General features: G+C 48.1%; 1 protein-coding gene across 2 annotated transcripts in view; it reads right to left on the reverse strand.

Annotated features, from left to right (window-relative positions):
- The window catches only part of LOC146609110 (zinc fingers and homeoboxes protein 2-like), a 133,110-nt gene that overhangs the window by 84,963 nt on the left and 26,268 nt on the right, over positions 1-21,879 (reverse strand). For both annotated transcript variants that reach the window (XM_085346121.1, XM_085346123.1), the window contains exon 2: positions 10,512-10,670. The gene's annotated coding sequence lies outside the window, so the exon portion shown is untranslated. The remainder of the gene's footprint in view (positions 1-10,511; positions 10,671-21,879) is intronic.

Genomic DNA, 21,879 nt, shown 5'->3' on the forward strand with positions numbered 1-21,879 from the left:
AGAACAGCGCCGAGCAATAACCGCGCAGCCATACGTACGTCTCAGCGGTGATAAAGGCCCTTCATTATGAAATTATACAGTGGCTTTTTTAATGAGGTTTCAGCGCCGGAGGGTCACGAAAACAAGCGAGCAAAGTCTCGGCGCCAGTAAGACGAGGAGGATAAGCCCCCGCCGGATTATCAGGTGCAGAGCCGCCTCTGCAACCCCAGCGCCGTGCCGTTTGGTGGATGCTTTCATTCGAGCTGCTTCACGCCACCTTGGATGCAAATATTTTTAGCCGGGATGACCCGTGCGCAAACTGCACCCGTCACCCTGCCAGTGTTAGCACGGTGCTCCACCCCCCGAGCTTCACACAGCCCATTCAACAAAGCAGAAGGGGCCATGAAAACAAACCTTCCCGAGCACCCGGTGGGGCTGGCAGCGGCCCGCAGGCTGGCTGCGGCCCAGCAAAGCGCTGAAAAAAGCCTGACTGGACAGCAGCCAAGCGCTGGTGAAATTCTGGCTTCAGTTGGTCAGGTTTTCTGCACTAGCAGCTCCTCAGACTGGTGACTGTGATTTGGTGCTGGAGCAGAAATATCTTATGCATATGGAAATGGTGAAAGTTGCTGAGGGCTTCAGAGATGCATATGTTGGAAAAGTCTGAATATTTTAAACGGCGCTGCTGCAGAGAGTGCTCGTGTTTCGTGCGATACGCCAGCCTCTGGAACTGCTGCGAGTCTGGCGGGCGTGAACGTCAGCGACGGTACTGCTCTGTGCGCACCGGTGATGTTCAGGCACCACCAGGTGAGCCTAAACGAAGCCGAGGCAGCCGTACCAAACCACGCAGTTCCCCTGATGACCCCTGGAGGCTCCGGCAGCGAGTCGGTGCCCACAGTAAGCTGCTGAGGTCGCTGTGATCGACAGGTGACCCCGAGCTGCAGCATCAGGCGATGTGTGATGTCACCACAGAGCGAATCACCTCGCACTGATCTGCACGGTTCTGACTTCAGCAGGGTCAGTGTTCGGGTTTGGTCCGAGCCATATTTTAGGAACCCAGCGGTCAGAGTCAAACCCTCACTGCCGTGAGGCGACGGTGCTGATGCGACCACGCCAAAAACAGCTTCCACGTTCTCAGGTGACGGCGGATGGATTTGAAACAGAGTTCGAACAAACGCCAACTCTCTGTGCACCAGTTCGTGATTGGTCAGAAGAACTCGGACTACAGAGGCACTCCAGGACACATGTGGCCTCCTGCAGAACTTTCAGATCTGTCGTCTCGAGGCAGAGAAGGAAGTCCACTCAGACTACAGAGCGCTCGGCGCAGATTCCCGCCGCACGTGCGCGTTTCAGAGTGACTGGATCACAGCTGCGTGCGGCCAGGCTCGCGGGGATGCTTTGACTTTAAGCAGCTCGGATTTTTAGGTTAGAATAACATAACCCTACATGCGCTGTAACTCAAAGCTGTGTGCCGTTCCCACTGAAAGCGCTCCTTTTATGTCTTTATTTAAATATTTGTTGTCGTCCTGACAGCCGTTTCTGCACTTCGTCACAATTCATGACGCCAGCGACTTCGGTCCTTTCAGAAACGAGCAGGAGGCGAGCGAGGCGACACCGGCGCATGGTTTTAATTCTGCTCGGAGACACAAAACTGTTTCCACTGTTTAACCTTTTTCATGTGAGAATTAAAGAAAGCAGATTTCTGGGAAATTGGAAAGTTGCTGCAGTGCATGCTGGGAGGTGTATATAAATAATATAACAATGTGTCTAAATAACTTAGCGTGACGAGTCCACTGGACGTTCATGTAAACCGAGCTGAAACAAAAACATGGAGTTAATAATGGAAGGAGACTGTGCAGGACAAAGGACGGACGCGTAATCAGCCACAGACGAGCTGCTCTTTCGCAGTTTTTACCCCGAGTGCGAGGACAAGCTGTAAAGTATAAATAGATCACGTATCCTGGTCGCAGGGATTAGGACTCAGGTGCTGGGACCTCGCAGCGGGGATTTACTGGCTCATCTGCATTTTTTAAATACTTTTGAGCTTGTTGATCATGTGACACGGTTACCGAGCCACCGGCAGCATCTGCAGGTTCGACCGGTCGTCACAGAGCGACGTCACTGAACTGAAAACGTGTCCTGGCGACCGCTCACCGCCAGGTCACATCACGAGCCCAAGTAACGAAGCCGGTTACCCGCTTGAAGGTTTATCGATCGACCAGTAAGTAACGGGAACACGTCCGCGGAGAGACGGCAGCGTTTCTGTGTGAAGCCAGCGACTGTTCACAGCTGGATCGTTAGGACGCCACAGACTGACAGACGCCGTCCCTCCATTAAATGAACATTTACATGTGCAGATGATGGCTTCATCCTGTCATCGCGTTAACGGGCTGACGGCGAAGATTAATTATCAACACGCAATTCAAACGGGGTCATCGTTATCGTTTGCATAAGAAGACAAACGAGTTACTGAAGCTCATCAGACCCTGCTGCCCGTGCTCAGAGGTGCTGGGGTCGGCGGCCGCGCCTTCAGGTTGGGTCTGCAGCACGAGTTGCCACGGCGATGCAGCCGGCTGGATGCGGCCAAACGGTGGTTCGTCGTGCAGAGCTGCTCTTCAATTTCAGGTGCTGTCGGGATTGTCGTAGATATCTGGTTTGTGCCACGTGGACTGGACTTTCCCATCATCCTACTCGCTGAGCCTGAATCCGTGTCAGATTTGGACGCAGGCTTCCACAGCCACGCCCCTCGCACACATCACGACTTATCCTGTACCCCGGCGACACCTCTGAGAACCGCCCCGTAGACCCCGGCGGTCCTCCATGACGGCTCCAGATGCGGTGCCCTGAACTCTACGCAGAGCCTTGAGCTTTGTTGAAAACGCTCCCAAATACGTGGCGGCCCAAATTACACCACCGTGTGACGCAGCGGCGGGTCCCTGCAGCAGCTCGGACTACAAAGGAGGTTAAAATGAGAGCGGCGAGGGCACCGGACGCCGCCATGTTTAAACTGTTACAGCATGAACCTGCTGAACCGAGAGTACTGGTTCCAGCTGAGGAGGAGCCACACACACACACACACACACACACACACACACACACACACACACCTGATTGAAAAACCAGCCCGTCGTTCCCTTCGCCCATCCCGACTGTATTTACGGCGTCTCCTCGCTCATCTCGCCGTCCCGCTGCTCTTTTCTCTCGTCTGCATGTGTCAAATCTCCTTCCTCCTCATTTTGTTCTTTCTGCTCTCAAATATCATTTCTTCCCCCTCAAACCTTCTCCTCCTCACTTTTAGACTCCGGAGAGGCGATCCTGCAGAAAACAGGACCTCTGTTTTGAATTTGGGAAATTAAATGTCACATCTTTTCAAAGTGCCCCTCTGACTTTTTCTCTTTCAGTACAAAAAGCTGTCTCGGCCTTCTCGTCCAAAAACATGTCTGCGCTCTCCAGGAGGTGCTCTCCAGTCCTTGTCCATTACTCGCCCCCTCCATCTCCTCTCTTCACCTCTTCCTTTTACACACTCCGCATTATCGGCTGCCTTTACAGTGATTTCCACACGCTGCTTTTAAATCAACACAGCAAATTAAAGCCTGTAAATTATACATGAGCAGAATAAGAAAGCGGGGAATTGATTAGTAAGTGATGCAGGAGAAGAAGAATAAACACGTTTTACAGTGAAATCTCCGGCACGCAGTCAGACCTGCACAGGCTGCAGCGAGGACGAGTAAATGCCTCTCGAGGCCTTGAATTCAGCCAAGATGTGTTTATCGCCCTCCTCTTTCACTTTCTGAAGGACTGAAGGACACCGGAGGGACAATCAGAGCCCAGCGATGTGAGGCTGGGTTTGATTTCTCTTCCCGATGAGCGAGAGGTGACACCAGGAGACGATTTCTGTAAAGAAGCTTTAAAAACGGGGCGAACGCCGAGGACGACGAGCTGTTTCTCACACCGAGGTTGGTTTTTTTCCCAGTAAAGCAAACTCGACTTTCACCTTTTTGTCGCCTCTGAAATATGATTACTTCTGCCGAGTCTTCCTGTATGGAGGACTGGAAACGCCACAAATGAAATGCAAAAAATACAAAATAAGAAAAGAGAGAAATGCAGAAACATCCGTGTAATTAAATCTAACAGGGACAGAGCACATTAACCCTTTAAAGCCACAATACAACCCAGACTGCCAGAGCTGATCTTTGTATTTTCACCTGCTGTGGTGCTATTTATGGGAGCATTTCACGTTTCTATACATCCGCACAACCGTTACATCACAAACTTTAATGACATGTATGCATTACGTCCATAGTAACTACATAAAAAACAAAAAGTTCAACAAACTACAAAAAAATTGAAAATCAGTTTTTGGATTTTTTACACATATTTCTACTTACAGAGATTTCAGAGGTTTACCCTGAAACTGTAAATGCAAAAAAGTGGCACACAACAGTTTCCAACCACAGCAAACTCATCTGGAGTGTCTTCATAGTTTCATTTTTCAGATGCACTCATTTCTGTAAACTGCAGGAAAACTAAAATATTATTTTGCACAGTTTCCAAAAAACAGCATTAAAATAAAAGATTTCCAACAGTGCAGTTTGAGCTCAAAGCTGAGAAACTGTACAGAAAGTCAAACATGACAACAGTAAACCTTTGAAAGACCCTGTAGGGGACAAAACTCCATTTCCCACCTAAAGTGATGTCACTTCTGGTTTTCGCAGGTAATGGCGGACATGCAACCCACGCTGACGTTTATTCCAATGTACGAAGTGCAATGAACAGCTGATCGGATCGATAAAGTGCGTTTCTGGATTATAATGCTTTTGATGTTGCGATCACTTGTGCAAAGAGCAGTTTGTGGAAGGAAACTGCGACCCGGGATGAGCTGAATGCGCGTTATGCAAGCACAACCTCGGAGTTTACATTGATGGTTCTTTTAAATTGAATAAGCAGGTGAGTGCAGTAGTTCAGTCCTGTTTTTTTCAGCTAAGACAGCTAGCCAGGATAAAGCCATACCTTCCGGCTGACGTCTTCGAGCGTATCATCCACCTTTTTCTTACTTGCAGATTGGACTACTGCAATTCATTGTATTATGGCCTAGATCATGCCACCATCCATCGTCTTCAGATGGTTCAAAATGCTGCTGCTCGCCTGCTAACCGGTACCAAACGGAGAGAGCATATAACCCCAATTTTAGCCTCTTTACACTGGCTCCCTGTCCCCTACAGGATCCAATTTAAACTCTTACTTTTTGTTTTTAAGTCACTCAACGCCCGAGCCCCCCCCTACTTGTCAGAGCTCCTCTCTGCCTATGCTCCAGGAAAACCCACGAGATCTAGTTCAAAACTATTGTTGTCCATCCCACGGACTAACCTCAAATCTCGTGGTGATAGATCCTTCTCTGTGGCAGGTCCCAGACTTTGGAATAGTCTCCCCTTTAATATTAGATCTGCTCAAACTCTTGAGCAATTTAAATCTTTACTAAAGACACACTCTTACGCTCTGGCTTTTAACACATTATGACCCAAGCATTTTGGATTTATCTGAATTAGTTAGTATTGTTTCAATTCTTCTATTTTATTGTTTCTATTGTTATTATTGTATTACACTGTAGTTTTTAATTTTATTGTTATTGTTAAGCACTTTGTGCAGCATCGGCTGTTGGAAATGTGCTATATAAATAAATCTGACCTTGACCTTGACCTTGACAACTCTTCCAAAAACCCCTGTTGCACTAGTTTATGTGGCTGCATTTCTACCGGGCTTTAAAAATAGTTACGTAAATCTTTTAAGATGGACTTAAAACCTTAACCTCAGAGTTCGCCATTGTCCCCGGTAACATCAAAACCAGAGCGCTCAGTGAATTAATGCGACCGCAGGATTGGTGACTCATTTGTGATGTTTCAGGCTGCGGCACATTTTACTACAGATCAACAGTTTCCCACAGAGAGCCGAGCAGCACGTCATCTCCTGACACCAAAGTAAATGATCCACACGTTTGTCCATCCAGTGACAGGAAGATGACTTTAGACTTTATACATTAACTTTTTATAGGCGACGGTTTAGTTCGAGACCTAAAAGATGTTCAGTTACTGTTAATAGAAAACAGAGAACATCAGCGAACAGTTACATTTGAAAAGCTGGAATTAATCTGAGCTGTTCACAAAGACGCAGCTGCTTATGCAACTTCAGCCCATTTGGGAGCAATAACACGTCTCCCAGGAAGTTCAAAGGGCCTGAAGGTAACTCCTGCAAACGTGCACATTTAGCCAAACCTAGAGGATGAGCATGGAAACCAACAGGCAGCGTGCTGCAGTCGACCGAGTCGAATAAAAGTGAGAAATGATTTACGACTTATTTCTGTTAAAAGGACCAAAACGATTTTCCACAGGAGAAAAAAACACGAGCTTCATCTGTGGGTCAAACTTCACCCCAAACCTCTGCACATCCTCGACACAGGAAACAACACGTTCACTATCAGTGTGATGAGGAGGGCTCCTACACATACTGTGTGTGATTCACTGATGTATTTATTTTCTTATAGTTTATAATGCTGTAATTTTCTGTATCATTTCATTTACTGCTCGCACGGTCCGGGAGGAACCGTGGCAACATAATTTCCTCTGGGATTAACAAAATATTCTGATTGATTGATCGATAGCTCACTGATGTTTCTGCCTCTGTGAGGAGCTCAAAAACATAAAGACCGGACCATCGTTCTGCACTGGGTCCAAAAAGCTTCTGATTTCTAACTTTAATTTATACAGAGTTAGTGACAGCAGTGGTCAGCTGCTTTAGATGAAACCTGAGCTTCTTCTGGATGCAGAACGTGCTTTTAAATGATACGACGACACGATCGCATCCCTGGAGACCGCCGTCAAAAGATGGCGTTAAATTTAATGCTGTTGTTAAACTTCAGATTAAAATCAAACTTGACTTGACAGAAACTGGCAAAAAGAAAGAAAAGCAACACGAGATTTCAACACTTCACACAGCTCCGCACCACAGCCCCACAACATTTGGCTAACCTCACTCAGAAAAGGAAAACTCTCACACACTCACACACACACTCTCTGTCTTAATATCTTTGTGGGGACATCTAATTGACATAATGCTTTCCCTAAACCTAACCATGAAAAATGAATGCCTAAGCCTGACCCTTACCCCAAACCGAACTCTGAAACTAAAACCACATTTTGGGTCTTCAAACTTATAGGGAAAAACTCCTCGTCCCCATAAGGACTGTTGGTCCCCGCAAAGATATGTAAACACACACACACACACACACACACACACACGTTATAAACAACGCGCTCCATCCGGAGATGGACCCCAGAAAAGGAGGATGCTCTGAGAGACTGCTATGACACCACAGACTGGGATGTGCTCCTGAGCCCACATGGTGAGGACATAGAGGGGGCGACACACTGTCTTACAGACTACCTCAACTTTTGTGTGGACACAGTCGCCCCTGCTAAGACGGTACGGTGTTATCCTAATAACAGACCGTGGGTAACACAGGAAGTCAAAGCTGTCCTCAACATGAAGAAGAAGGCTTTCAGGAGCAAAGTGAAGGAGGATATGAAAGCAGCACAGCGGGAGGTGAAACGCTGCCTGAGGGAAGCAAAGGACACCTACAGGAGGAAGGTGGAGCAGAAGTTGGAGAGGAACAATATGAGGGAGGTCTGGAATGGTGTGAAAACCATCACAGGCCACAACACCAAGAAAAGCACAGTGGGGGGGACTGTGGAGAAGGCAAACGAACTCAACAACTTCTTCAACAGGTTTGACCAGCCCACAACCCCCCCACCCTCACCTTCACTACAGAGTCCTCTCCCCACTCTCCTGCCTCCCTCGCTTCCCCCCCTTCCTGACACCATGACACCCCCCTCCTCCAATCCCTCTCTCAGCAGCAAGACATCTCCCCCCCTCCCCTCCTCCCAAACATCTCCCAGTGTCACAGTGGATCAGGTCAGGAGGCAACTGAGGAAGCTTCGCCCCAGAAAGGCAGCAGGCCCAGACAAGGTGTGTCCTAGGATGCTAAAGGCGTGTGCTGCTGAACTTGGGGAGCCGCTACAACGAGTCTTCAACCTCAGTCTGCGACTGGGGAGAGTGCCCGCCCTATGGAAGACATCCTGCATCGTCCCGGTCCCCAAAAAGAACCGGCCCAATGAGCTGAATGACTTCCGACCGGTGGCACTGACGTCACATCTTATGAAGACTCTAGAGCGGCTCTTCCTCAACCTCCTCCGACCACAGGTACAACATGCCCAGGACCCACTACAGTTTGCATACAAGGCGGGTGTCGGAGTGGAGGATGCCATCCTGTACCTCCTACACAGAGCCCACTCACACCTGGATGGGGGAAAAGGCACGGTCAGGATCCTGTTTCTTGACTTTTCCAGTGCCTTTAATACCATCCGGCCCTGTATGCTTCAGGAAAAACTGAACAGGATGGAGGTGGACCCCTGCCTGGTGGCTTGGATCTCCGACTACCTCACCGACAGACCACAGTACGTCAGGCTGAAGGACATCACGTCTGACACAGTGGTCAGCAGCACAGGAGCACCACAGGGAACTGTGCTGTCCCCTCTTCTCTTCACCCTGTACACCTCTGACTTCTGCTACAACTCTGAATTATGCCATATTCAGAAGTTTGCAGATGACACGGCCATCATGGGGTGTATCTGGGATGATCAGGAAGAGGAGTACAGAAGTCTGGTGAGGAACTTTGTCGCATGGAGTCACACAAACCACCTGCAACTCAACACCTCAAAGACTAAGGAACTGGTTGTGGACTTCGGGAGGTCCAGAGAAGGTCCACTGCCGGTTCAGATAGAGGGGGAGGAGGTGGAGGTGGTCAACAAGTACAAGTACCTCGGGCTGTGGGTGGACAATAAACTGGACTGGTCATGCAACACAGAGCACCTGTATAAAAAAGCCCAAAGCCGACTGTACTTCCTCAGGAGGCTGAGGTCTTTTAACATCTGCAGGAAGCTCCTGAGGATGTTTTACCAGTCGGTGGTTGCTGGAGTACTTTTCTATGCTGTGGTGTGCTGGGGGAGCAGCACAGCAAAGAGGGACTCATGCAGGCTGGAGAAACTGATCAGGAGGGCTAGCTCTGTGGTCGGCATGAAGCTGGACACTCTGGTGACAGTGGCAGAGAAAAGGACATTAAAGAAACTGCTGGACATTATGGACAATGCTGGGCATCCTCTGCACACGGCCATTAACAACCAGAAGAGTCTGTTCAGTGACAGGTTGCTTCTCCCCAAGACAAGAACTAACAGACTTAAAAACTCCTTTGTCCCACACGCCATCAGACTGTTTAACTCCTCTCTGGAGGGGAGAGGGAGGGGAGACAGGAGGACAAAGGAGGGGGGAACAACTAAGCTGTAGTGCCTCTTCACCTCACCGTGCAATACCTTGTGCAATACTTTTGTAAATAGTCAACAGTGCAATAGACTCAATACTTGAAATGTGCAATTCACTTGTATTTTTATTTTTTATTCCTATTTATTCTATTTATCCCCTTTGTATATTTTATTTATATTTGTCTCTGTATTTATATATGTGTGTGTGTGTGTGTGTGTGTGTGTGTGTGTGTGTGTGTGTGTGTGTATATATATATATATATATATATAAAACAATTCTGTAACTGTAACTTCGGTCGTTGCTGTGCTTTTTGGAAGTCGAATTTCCCAGAGGAACCCACCCGAGGGATTAATAAAGTTCTATCTTATCTTATCTTATCTTAAACTAACCAATTAAATTTATATTTGAGGCCGTCCTGTTTAATCAATAAATGTATGCAGTGATCCACAACCGGCTTTGAACCACACCACAAATCAGTGTGAATAATTACAACTGTGCGAGTGTGGAGAGCTGCACGATGACTAAAGTGCAACCCAAACGAAAGAGCAGACGCACCTTCACCAGGTGCACACACGTGAATTTCACACCAAATGTGTTGGAGCCCAATTTACTTTTAAATGAAAGAATATATACAAAGAGTCCGAGACGTCAACCGAACTGGAAACAAGTCCGCGCTGTACTCTCATGCAATGCCAATCTGAACCACAAGGTGGAGCTCACGCTACTATCATCACTGTCACTTCTGTTGGTAGCTATGAGCACAGAGACGCTAACATCAAATGCTTTTTGGTAAACGCTGCGACGCATCTTCAAAACTAACCTCACAAAAACTGGAGAGCGGCTTCTTTCGGTCAGATCTGCGCTCCTCAGAAACGCTACGTCTGCTCTAATTACAGCAGAATTAACAGGCGGGTATGAGCGCCCAGCAGGGTAACATGTATACGTGACAGAAAGCACATTTACCATCAGAGAAAGCAGCAACAAATGTGTCCACAAGATCTGTGCAAGAAACAGAGGAAGGAAAGATAATGACCGACCGATATGAAAAAATGGGCAGCAGGCAGTGGTAACGGTACAGTGTGGTCTCAGGGTATGAAATGCATTCTGGGATATGACCTCTGGTAGTGAGCAGTAGTGGGATGGTGACATAAAAAGCTGGTACTCACTGCACTTCCTCTAAAGGGAGGGGCTTCACTGGAGGGGGAGGGGCTCTTCCTGAGGCTCCACCTCCTCCTCCGAACTCTGTCCGTTCTCCTCTCTCTCCTCTTCCTCTTTATCTTCTGGAAGCTCAGGCCAGCAGCACTCTGGGTAATCTCCCGCGGGGTCTGAAAGAGGAGAGAGACGTCAGCCAAGTGTGAGAGAAAACTAAAGATGGATCACATCGAGAGTGTGTGTGTGTGTGTGTGTGTCTGTGTGTGTGTGTGTGTGTCTGTGTTTGTGTGTGTGTCTGTGTGTGTGTGTGTGTCTGTGTGTGTGGATGGCAGATGCAAACAGATCATGTTGAGGTGTTGATGATTGTGAGTGTGATAGCAGGTGTTCCTGAGTGTTGTGCGACTGTGTTTGTGTGGTCTGAACCCAGCACGGGCCTTAAAAACTGCACCACAACTTGGCCCAATAAAGGAGGCAGTGGGTTACCGTGGTAACATGCCAAAATCGAGAAGGGAGGAAGCAACGGAGTGAGAGCGAGACGGAGAGAGAGGAGCACAGAAAAAATAAATGAAAAAATAAGAATCAGAGGAGAGACCGAGCGGCAACCTGAGCACGGAGAAATGAAGCCAACACAAAGCTGCAGTTCCCCTGACGGCCACCGGAGGCTCCACCAGTCAGTCATGCTGGAACAAACATGTTTACAGCCTGGTATGAAAAACTGTTTACCCCTCTGGCACATCAGTTGAAGTAATGCAAAACTCTGAGTTTCAGGCCGTCTGTGTGCAGGGGGCGGGGCATTCTTTCTTTATTTTTTACAGTATTTCCGAACCCTCATTACTTTCTAAGTGCAGGAGATTTCTATGTGAAGTTTCCTGGGCTGCAAAACACATTTAAGCAACAAAACCTATTTAACAACTGCATCAAGTCGCTCAATCTGGTTTTTGTTCAGCTGGATTTGTTCCAGAGTCAGTCCAATCAGAGTGAATATGGGGGCGCCTTGGGGCGGGGCTACTTTGTTTCTCTTTCCTCGCTCATTATGTTCAGTTTTAATACACAGGATATCTGTGTTTGCCACTAGGGGGCGTCTCTCCCTCCATTAAACATCTGAAATATATAGAAGCAGCAGTGACTGAGGCCACAGGTGATCTACCTTTGCCACACGCTGTCGCAGCTGTGCTGCGCTCTGCAGACGACTGTTCGGCAGGAAAACTCGCAGCTCGTTTAATTTAACGAGGCCGCAGCGTCGCCACGGCGGGGAGGTGGCAGAAACAGTTAACCCCGGCTCAGCTTTACGGCAGCGCTCAATCAAATGAGATCAAATGAGACGCCCGGCAGTGCAACGAGGAAGCGGTGCCAGACTTCCTGTCCGGTAGAGGTTCTCCTGAGCTTAATGTAACACAAACGATGGCGTGACTTGGACCACAGAGCCAATCAGCTGTGCCAGGCTGTGCGTGACTACTGAACCCCACAGTTAAGGCCGTTAGCATCCACGCACGAGCACAAGCCAATGACAAGGAACAGGAAGAGGAGACATGAAGGAGGCAATCATCGATCGCTGAAACCCGCCTGCACACGTAAACGCGCTTCATCAGGGTTTGCAGCTTAACAGTGAGCAGTCCTTGGTTTGTTTCAGTGTGTGTGTGTGTGTGTTTGCATTATTTTAGTGCCGTGCTCAGGTTTGAATTAACCACACTGAATCCTCATCTTCAGCCTGAAGGCAAAGCCTGAGTTTGGAGGACGCACAGCAGCTAAAGAGCAGCCAGCCTTCACTACAGGCTGCACTCAGCAGTTTTTCTGCCGCGTGGATCGATGCACTAAAAAAAGCCTTACTCATATAGAAACAAGTTTGTTTTGCAGGGTTCACAGTGTGAAAGCGCTGCTGTAAAGACCTCAGAATCAGCCAGAGTGCCAGCCGCAGTGATGGCGCCCGCAGGTTTGTGAAGCTTTTATTTTAGCATTTTATCCGCTGCCATGTTGGACGAGAGGGTGGAGCAACAAGCTCCTCCATCCATCTCTTTTCTGACACCGAGACGCTCGGGCCTCGAGCTCTTCTGGCGGGACACAGAGGCGTTCCCGAGTCAGGTGACAGTTATGATCTCCTCTGGCATGTCGGGGTCTCCTCCCCGCAGGACGTGGTTGACCGCCATCGCCCGGGAGGCGTCCTAGTCAGATCCCCGAATCACCTCAGCCAACTCCTTCCAGTGTGGAGGAGTGGAGGAGGGGTACTCCGAGCTCCTCCCCCCTCGCTCTGAGGCCGAGCCCGGCGCCTGCTGCTCGTGCAAAGTAACGGAGGAAATACTGCAGTTTCACTCAGCACTGGAGCGCAGCCTCAGCTGCACAGCAAGCTCAGTATTTGGCAGAAAATTGGATACGTGTGTACGAGCACAGAGCGGAGGTTAGCGGAGGTTAGGCCCATCGGAAACTTTGGCCCCAACTCTGCATCACGCCTCGCGTTTAGATCAGCAAAATGAGACTTTGGCTCGACGGCGTTTACGGCAGCCGGCTCGTCGCTCTGCACTCGCGGTGAAACGAGGAGCAGAGGACGAGCGTTCAGGTTCAGCGTACCTGATTTTAAGCGTTATTCGTTTCAGGAGTTTTGACCTTTAGAAACTTTCGTTCCTGCTTTCTGTGCAGCACAAAGTCTGACTCATGTTTAATATAATCATTATTTACTCACAGCCAGCCTGGTCACAGATTAACATCGAAACATTATGAAGCTCCTCTAAGAGGGAATCACCGGCTAGGGCTGCTCGATTATGGCAAAAATGATAATCACGATTATTTTCACTGAAATTGAGATCGCGATTATTTGACGATATTTATTTAACCCTTTAAGACCTACTATAGAACCAAGTCCGCCAGAGCTTATATTATTTTTTTTACATGTTGTAGTGCCGTTTGTGGGAGCATTTCAAGTTGCTATGCAACTGTTATAGCCCATATTTTAATAATATGTATGCATTAAGTCCATAGTAACTACATTAATTGCAAAAAAGTGCAATAAACTACAAAAAAATTGAAAATCGTTTTTGTTTTTTACATATATTTCTACTTGGAGAAATTTAAGAGGTTTATCCCTCAAAACTTTAAATACAAAAAAGTTGCAAAAAATAGTTTACAACAACAGGAAATTTATTTTGAGTGTCTTCATAGTTTTATTTTGGAGATACACCAATTTTTATATACTGCAGGAAAAACGAAAAAACAATCCTATGATGCAAATTTGCAAAGAAAACAGCAGGTGCATCAAAATAAAATATTTCCAGCAGTGCAATTCGAGTTCAAAGCATCCCAGCAACTATTCAGAAAGGTCAAACATGACCAGTATAGGCTTTTAAGGCCTACAAGTAAAAAACTACAATTTCCGCGAAAATGACGTCACTTCCGGTTTCGGCCAGGAAATGGCGGACATGCGACAGTTCCCGCTGACGTCTGTTTCACTGTGGGAAGTGTTACGAACAGCTGATAGGAACGGCAAAGCGTGTTTCTGGAATATTGTGTTTTGTTCCTGCAAGAGCTTTTTATGCAGTTTTTGCAAAGCTATATGTGGAAGGAAACCGTGACCGAGGACAAGCTGATGGCATCAGATGTAAGTACAACTCCTCCGGTTTCATATGCAAAACAAATTATTGCGCTAGCTTACACGGTTCTGGTTCTACAGGGATTTAAAAAATAGTTACACAACACGGAGCGTGCTGCTCTGACCGGCTTTAAAGGGTTAACAATGACTTTAAAAAATAATATAAAATAGTGTGCAACACCACTGAAGTTTTTTTACCTCTCTTTTCAACCAACAGCAGTCACTCTCCTCTCCAAATAACTTCTGTTTAGCTTTCCGGGCTTTCCTCGGGTCCTCTTAATCAGCGGTCTCCAACCTTTTTTGCGCCCGACAATATTTTCACGGACCGGCCTTTAAGGTGTCGCGGATAAATGAGGGAGGGGCTAATAATCGGCTCAGTCATTTTTAATGATCGTTGAAAGCCCAGATCGTAATCGTGATTAAAATTCGATTAATTGAGCAGCCCTATCACCGGCAGCATTTTCCCCGCGATGAGCGCCTGTGTGTAGGTTGCTAAAGCTCTGCGAGTGAGTGGATGAGATCATCAGAGGACTGCAGCGCAGCAGGGAGACACACACACACTCAGAGACAACAACAGGTCTTTTCCACAGAGTCTGGATCCCCCTCAGGACTGACCTCATCCTCCATCCATCACCAACCTGATACGAAGCAGCTCTGCTCTGGGACCAGTGTGTGTGTGTGATCATCTCCACTCTTACTGTGTTTATTTGTGCTCTCCTGTACAAATGAATGGGCTGTTTGTGTAACGTGTGCATACATATATGGAAATAGAAGCAAAACAGAGTGCGGCGTGTTGGCCTGAGCTCTCTTACACAAGCTTCCTTATCATTTCCTGAAATCATCTTCGGGAACAGTTCTCCACGCTTTCCAGGAAAAAGGGAGCTGCTGTCAGTCGATACCTTCCAGAAGGTTCTGGTGCGATGCTACTTTTCTCTGTGTTAATAATTCCAGACATTGTAAAAAGAGCTCCGACACCACCGACTGAAATTCAGCCTCAAATCCTGACGGAGCCTCCACCGTGTTTCCCAGATGACTCACACAGATGCTCCATCAGCCCCGTTTCCTCCGATTATCTGTCCTTCTGTAACTTTCATCCCTCAGCCTTTTCTTCCCGTTTCCCTTCCCTACAAATGGCTTCTTGACAGCCGACCTTCTTCAGACACTGCTTTTGTCCTCCGATTTCTTTAAACTTTTAAGGACACTGAAATATGCCAACATTTCAGCTAACAGCTCTTCAGGAATCAGCCTGTTGGTGCAAAAACACTATTTTATGTCAAACTGTATTATCTTTGGTATTTGTCACAGATTGAACTAAAGAAATGAGAACAAATGATGTGTTTCTGTGACAGGCTGCTGCTAACAAAGTGCCTAAAGATACAATTCTTCTGTTGTGTAGACACAACACCGATTCATCCTTTTCATGCCTGAATGACTCAAATTGCAGAGCTAAGTGAAGGTGATCAGGTACAAAGACCGGAGGGAAAAAGCAGCCCAAGACCAAAGAAAATCTTTGAAAGACCTTCAGAAGGCCGGCTGTGCTGTCTGAGTGACGTGTATGATAATAAAGCACACTGCTCCTCTGCATGCAGCGTCCCAGGTCTCCTGGTGTCTAAGTAAACCGTCGCCCAGGTCATCTGCACGAATGAGCTTGAGCTTGTTGGACCGGAGCCTCCTCAGACTCTTTGCTCTCAAACTCAGTTTCTGAGACTCTGACTCGTGCACACCTACGAGGGCTCTACACCTGCCCGTGTGCACTAACCCTAACCCTTCCACGACACGTTCGGCCGTCCCTGCTCTGTTAATATAAAAGTGTCACCGGGATGAATTCCCCTACACGCTGCACTTCCTGCTGCTGTGGCGTAGCGACTCTCGGATTAATGCCCCGCCGCAGGACGCGGCCTCCGTCTGTTTTGCCGTCCGTACCTCTGTGCCGCCGAGCCGCCTAAAATATATTTAGGCGGCAGCGTTCATCTGGATATTTTGCATATCTTAATTAGTGCTTACAAAACATGCAAATCAGCCGGTCGGCCCCAATTAATTAGCTTTGTGGGCTTTCTCCTGAAGTGGCGGTACTGAGGGGGCGTCTGTCTGTCTGTCTGTCGCTGTTTTTGTCCTAACCTGAATTTAATCAATCGGGTCAATTAAAGCGCAGATTCCTGTTTACAGTAACAGCAGAACAGATCTGAAGGTGCAGGGCTGCTTCCTGTGAAACAATGTCCTCTGATTCGTTTCACACGAGGTTCGTTTCAGCGCCACAGCTCCACTTGTTATTTGTTTTATTAAAACTGAATCACAGTAATTTCTGCAGTGCAAGAAAGATCAGCCGGCTGCAGCGGGAGAGAGGTCCAGGTGTGTGCGGCGAGCACGCCATCAGTGCATGCACAAAAGTAATGTTTGAATTCCACTTTGTCTGCACTCATTTAGCAACATGCCGAGGTCGACCGTACGGCCAGATCCATCCAGCACACAGGACGCGGCTGGATTACAGAGTGCAGCTGACGCTAGCAAGTTAGCATCCGCATGGTAACCCATCACAGACAGACAGGGGGCGCTGCAGCGCCAGCATGTGGTGTGTGGCACCATAACAACTTTTAACTGGCGTTAACATTAAACATCCTCTAGAATAAACTATGAATGATTTGTTTGTGGGGATAGGTTAATTGATTAATCTACATTGACCATAGGAGTGAATATGAGTGCGAATGGTTGTCTGTCCCTGTGTGTTGGCCCTGCGACAGACTGCCGACCTGTCCAGGGTGTACCCCGCCTCTCGCCCTATGACAGCTGGGATAGGCTCCAGCGCCCCCTGCGCCCCTGAAAAGGATAAGCGGATGGATGGATGGGTGATTTGTTTAACTGCTACCCACTTTTTTTGTGGTGCAAACTCTGACCCACCAAGCTGTAGACGACTCTGGGTACCAAACATCCTTTAGCAAAGACACAATTTGTCTTTGGAAGTATTAGCACAGGTGTGATTAAAGCCAGTGAGCTACAGAAAGTTTTCTCCACATGTGCAGTTCTGCGGAGCCTCTTTAAAGTTCAGCTCTGGTTCTGCAGCTCATGCAGGGTGGGAACAGAGACCGCAGCAGGCCGCAGACTGACGGGAGCTGCTCACATGCTCGGAGACCAGGAGTTACATCCAGTAACCGCCCCTTCCCTGTGGCTGCAGAGAGAACAGCACACCCCCACACTTAAACTGCATTTATCTGATGAGTGTCTTTTATACCTGTGTGCAGCCACGTCTGCATAAGCACATGAAAATAAAATGACTGAACATCAGTGACATCACTGCCGTCAGGCCTGCTTCAGTCTCAGCTTCCATCCAGCCTTCGTGATCCTGGTGTTCAGTACCTGCCCGGCACTGAGCAGCGAGCACACAGCCGGAGAGCCGCCGGTGCAGAAAGTGGAACATCTCGCAGCTAAAGATCCGGATATTTTTCCTCAGGAGTTGGTAGCGACCCAAACTGGGAACTCCTCGGCTCAACAACCATGGCCTGATGGCTTCTGGAGGTTACGGGCAACAGGAACAGGAAGCCAAGGCCCCAGCATCAATCCCTGCTGTAAAACAACACCAAGTGGCCATTAGAGGAACTGCAGCTTCCTGCAAGTTTGGCTGCTTAAACTCGATCCTCGGAGTAACCGGCCGGTTTGCAGAGCAGAGTTTCAGGAAGCACAGAATAACTCTCAGCATGTTCAGGAATCCAAGGAGGATGTTTAATACACGGCCTTATTTTCACGGCGGTGAAACGTCGAGGAGCTCTGACAGGCGTTCTCTTCACCTTGAAATCTGCTCCACCAGTCTGACTGGTGCTTCATCGTGCCAGCAACTCCAGTTTGCTTTTAGAGGGAATTAACTCTGATATACAGCTCTCTGACTTCACCTTTTGTTTTACTTTACTCGGCTAAAAACATCAAATGTGGCAAAAATCTGAAGTTTTAAGGAAGTGAAGAAGAGCTGTGTTTGTTTTTGGCTTAATGACAGCATATTAGTGACACTGTGGGGATTTCCACACAACGACGGTGACACGAGACCTGCTGACAGACAGTAAGCTCAACGTTTCTCAGTGAAATCTGAGCGTTTGTGAACGCGGATTCAAACAGGACTTCATTTATTCGCTGCACTCCTTCCTGCTTTAGCTCTTCCTGAAACACGCCTCCAAAGACTATCTGTCTTTCATCTTCATATCTGTCAAACACCGGGAAGCTCGTCGGAGGAATGCAAACGCCCCACAGCAGACTCGGTTCAGGTTTGTTTAACATGCCTAAAGAGATCTCAGCGATGCGGGCCCGTCACTGGTCTTCATGTTCTCCTGTGTGATGTCGTACAGCTGACAAGTTTGTCTTGAGATTCTGGTATGTCTTGATTTGATTACGTGGCTCCAGTTCTGACATCAGATCATTAGATAAAGCTTGCTGATGTGCTTTTCGCAGACTTTGAGTGTGGAGAAAAGTAGGCAGAGCTTTCACAGCTGCACTGCTCTCCAGGAGTTTTTTTGACGTAGTTTAGGCCGCACAGAATATTTATTTCTATTTCTATTCATTAGCTTTGTTTATGGACACTGATGGAAATATCCCAAAGCAGCCAGTGTTTTTTAACCTGGCATTACTTCAAATCCAGTCCCCTGTTGCTCTCCAGAACCCAACTTTAATATACACATGCTTTGTTTATGCACAACAATACACAAGGAGCTCAGGTTTGGGACATCTTTCAGGTCCAACATCGACCCCCAAACACTCCCAAGTGTCACAAATAAGCATGTTACAGCCTGCTATGAAAAACAGCTTTGGTGCGTACAGGTAAACCCACTCGCCCGTCACAACAGCTGGAAGGGGTTACATTTCTACACCTCTCACTTGTTTGGAGTTGGTGCCTTTTTAACAGAATTAATAGATTTTTAAAAACGTGGCTCGTTGTGGATTTTACTAAAAGAGCATCCAAGAAGTTTACAACATCCCCACACAGCGACCGGGAAACTCCCACTCCACCCTCCAGAACCTCGTCCCTGGACTCAGAGGTGCTAACTCCCACCCCAGCTGCCCCAGCTGGAGATCGTTGCTGGATGAAACCAAATGACAAACATCTGTGAAGAGCTGAGATCCTGAGAACACCGAGCCCTCCACCCTCAGCTTCACATCAATTCAATTTTATTTATATAGGTAAAGACCCTGCAGGAGAAACCCCAACAATCAAACGACCTGCTGTGAGCAAGCACTTGGTGACAGTGGGAAGAAAAAATGCCCTTTTAACGGAAAGACACCTCCAGGCTCAGGGAGGTGGGGGGTGAGGGGAGGACGACAAGACAAAGACACGCAGTGGACGAGAGCCGGAGGTTAATAATGACGAACGCAGAGGTGTAAACACACAATCAGGGTCAGCAGAGCCAACGCCCACGAGTCTTCCTTACTGCCCGATCGCTGGGACCAAACATCCACATCAGGGTCGATGCCCACAGACATCCCAGAATCCAAAAAACACATGCAGGAAAGTCCCACGCACCCCAGCTGGTCCAGCATCCAGAGCTGGTCCAGAGTTCCAGGACCAGGACAAAACCGCATCTCCTGAATCGGAGCTTCGCCTAACAGATGGACTCTCCTCTCAGCACGCTGAGGGTTTTTGTTTTTGGACAAACTGAACAATAATGAGTGTATCTTATTAGCTTCATGGGAAGCAGCCAGCTCAGCTCGCGACAGCCACCGTGACTACATCTGCGTCGTACATTATCTGTACCGCATCTGAACGCTGGATTCATCTAAATAAGAGAAATGATCACGAGCTGAATGTGTTCATGTTAAACAACAATGAGGGAAAAGCATCTGTGCTGCGGAGGCGTGCACGTCTCACCCTTTATAGGCCGTGTGCAGGAAAGCAGCAGCATCATTCATTTCCTTTAAGCGCTCTTTAAAGGCCTTTAACATCCACATTAATCTGTGCACCCTCCCCGGGCGAGCAGCGAGCATGTACACTCTCGCAGTGAAAGCCGATACGTCACGCGCTCCTCGCCTCCTATTGGTGGGTGCGAACACACCCCCTTCATTTCACTTTCGCTGCTGTATCTCCATATTAACCTTCGTGTAAATGTGACACCTCCCTTTCTCCCCTCCCCTCCGCCTCGTCGGTAATCCGGCGGATTCATCCAGATGGATCGTGGTGTTAAAAAAAACAAAAAGAGCGCCTGACAGTCTCGCTGCTCGTGGTTTTTGTGTGTTTTAGCTAATTAATGTCTCAAGATTAATGTGTGAAATGGTGTGAAAACATTACACATTCTGTATTTAAACAGCCACACTCTTTTGCCTCCTTCCAGCGCGTTCATTAATGTCATTTTTTGCAGCAGTGCGAGCCGCTCGGATGTGGGGAAACAAACTGTTAAAATGGTGACAAGTCGCCGGACTTGGAACCAGACTGCGGGGTCGGGTTAGTCTGCAGTCTGGAGGCTTTCGTCGGGTTTTTTCTGGTGAGGGGGAGAGGTATTCGGCTGGAGCCTGGCTCCTCCACTCATCTGCATCTTATTTGAATTTCCTGCTTGCATAATTCCTCGGTTAATGGGGAACTGCTCGGCACCGGCACAGCTGTTTTGCCTTTCCTGCCTGGCAAGACGCCGCTCGCTCAGTGAGGGGAGGAGGGAGGGACGGGAGAGGGGGTGAAGGGGGGGGAGGAAAAAAATCTTCAAAAAGAAAAAATCTGCAAGTCATGTGGTGCAAAAATACAGTACAAACAACGTGTGATCCCCCGAGGACGGAGGAGGAGGAATGGAGTCAAACACCCACCCACTGCCTGCTTCACCCCCCCCCCTCGCATGTACATACACACACACACTTTGATAGCACCACACCCCCTTCGCCACAGCCACACTGAGCGCAGTGATGGTGATGAGCCTCTCCTCTTCCTCTCCCACCTCCCCCTCCCGTCCGCCTCCTCACCCAATCCTCAGCTCTGCCATGCTGGTCCTATAATTGGTTAGTAACAGGCTTGGGCAGCACCACCGCGTTGCACCAGTCGGACTTCTACCAGCCGCATTAGCGTGTTTATGCATTCGCAGCCCTATTAGAGGCTGTTTGTTCGCTCATTAGCAAACCTGAGCTGGAGCTTGAACCTTGCCACAGCCGCGTTAATCGCCGAAAGAACGGCCGGCGTGCTGGAATCTGTGGCGGCGACCTGTGGAACAGTTTGTCCTGAGCCCACGAGTATTTAGATCAAGCTCCCACTGTGAGGCCGATGTACAGTTTGTGTGTTTTTGGTGGCCGCCTCAGAGGTTTTAGCCTGGAGAAAAGGAAAATCCCCAGCACGGTTACTTGACTAACACAGATTTAGTCAGAAATAAAATGCAAGGATTTCAGTTTAAAGTCGAACCCAGAGAAACGCTGCCAAACAAAAGCCTGATGCGTGGATTCGATTTATGTGATGTGTTTTTAAAGATGGGGCTTCGTGTCTGCGTTAGACACACACAGGCTGTGTTAAAGAGCTAACAAATTTCCTGCTGCACATTCTGCATTCGTGCATCCATCATGTTGACAGAGCGGTTTTCCTTCTTGTTTTTCGTGTTTGCCGTTTCCCAAAAAGATACTTTTTCTGTTTCAGCCCAAGAAGCATCACCATAAAATTACAACATGTTTCCATCCATCATCTTCCACTTATCCAGTCACACCAGCAGCAGGCTGAGCAGGGTATTCCAAACATCCTTTCTCCCTAGAAACACTTCCCAGCTCCTCCTGGGGAGGACATCTCCAGGCATTCCCAGGACAGATGAGATACATAATCTCACCACTGGGCTCTGGGTCTACCCCAGGGTCTCTTCCCAGTTGGGCGT

The sequence above is a fragment of the Diplotaxodon limnothrissa genome, linkage group LG22, assembly GCF_057381915.1.
Source record: "Diplotaxodon limnothrissa isolate DT_005_m linkage group LG22, D_limnothrissa_male_GT1.1, whole genome shotgun sequence".
Lineage (NCBI taxonomy): Eukaryota > Metazoa > Chordata > Actinopteri > Cichliformes > Cichlidae > Diplotaxodon > Diplotaxodon limnothrissa.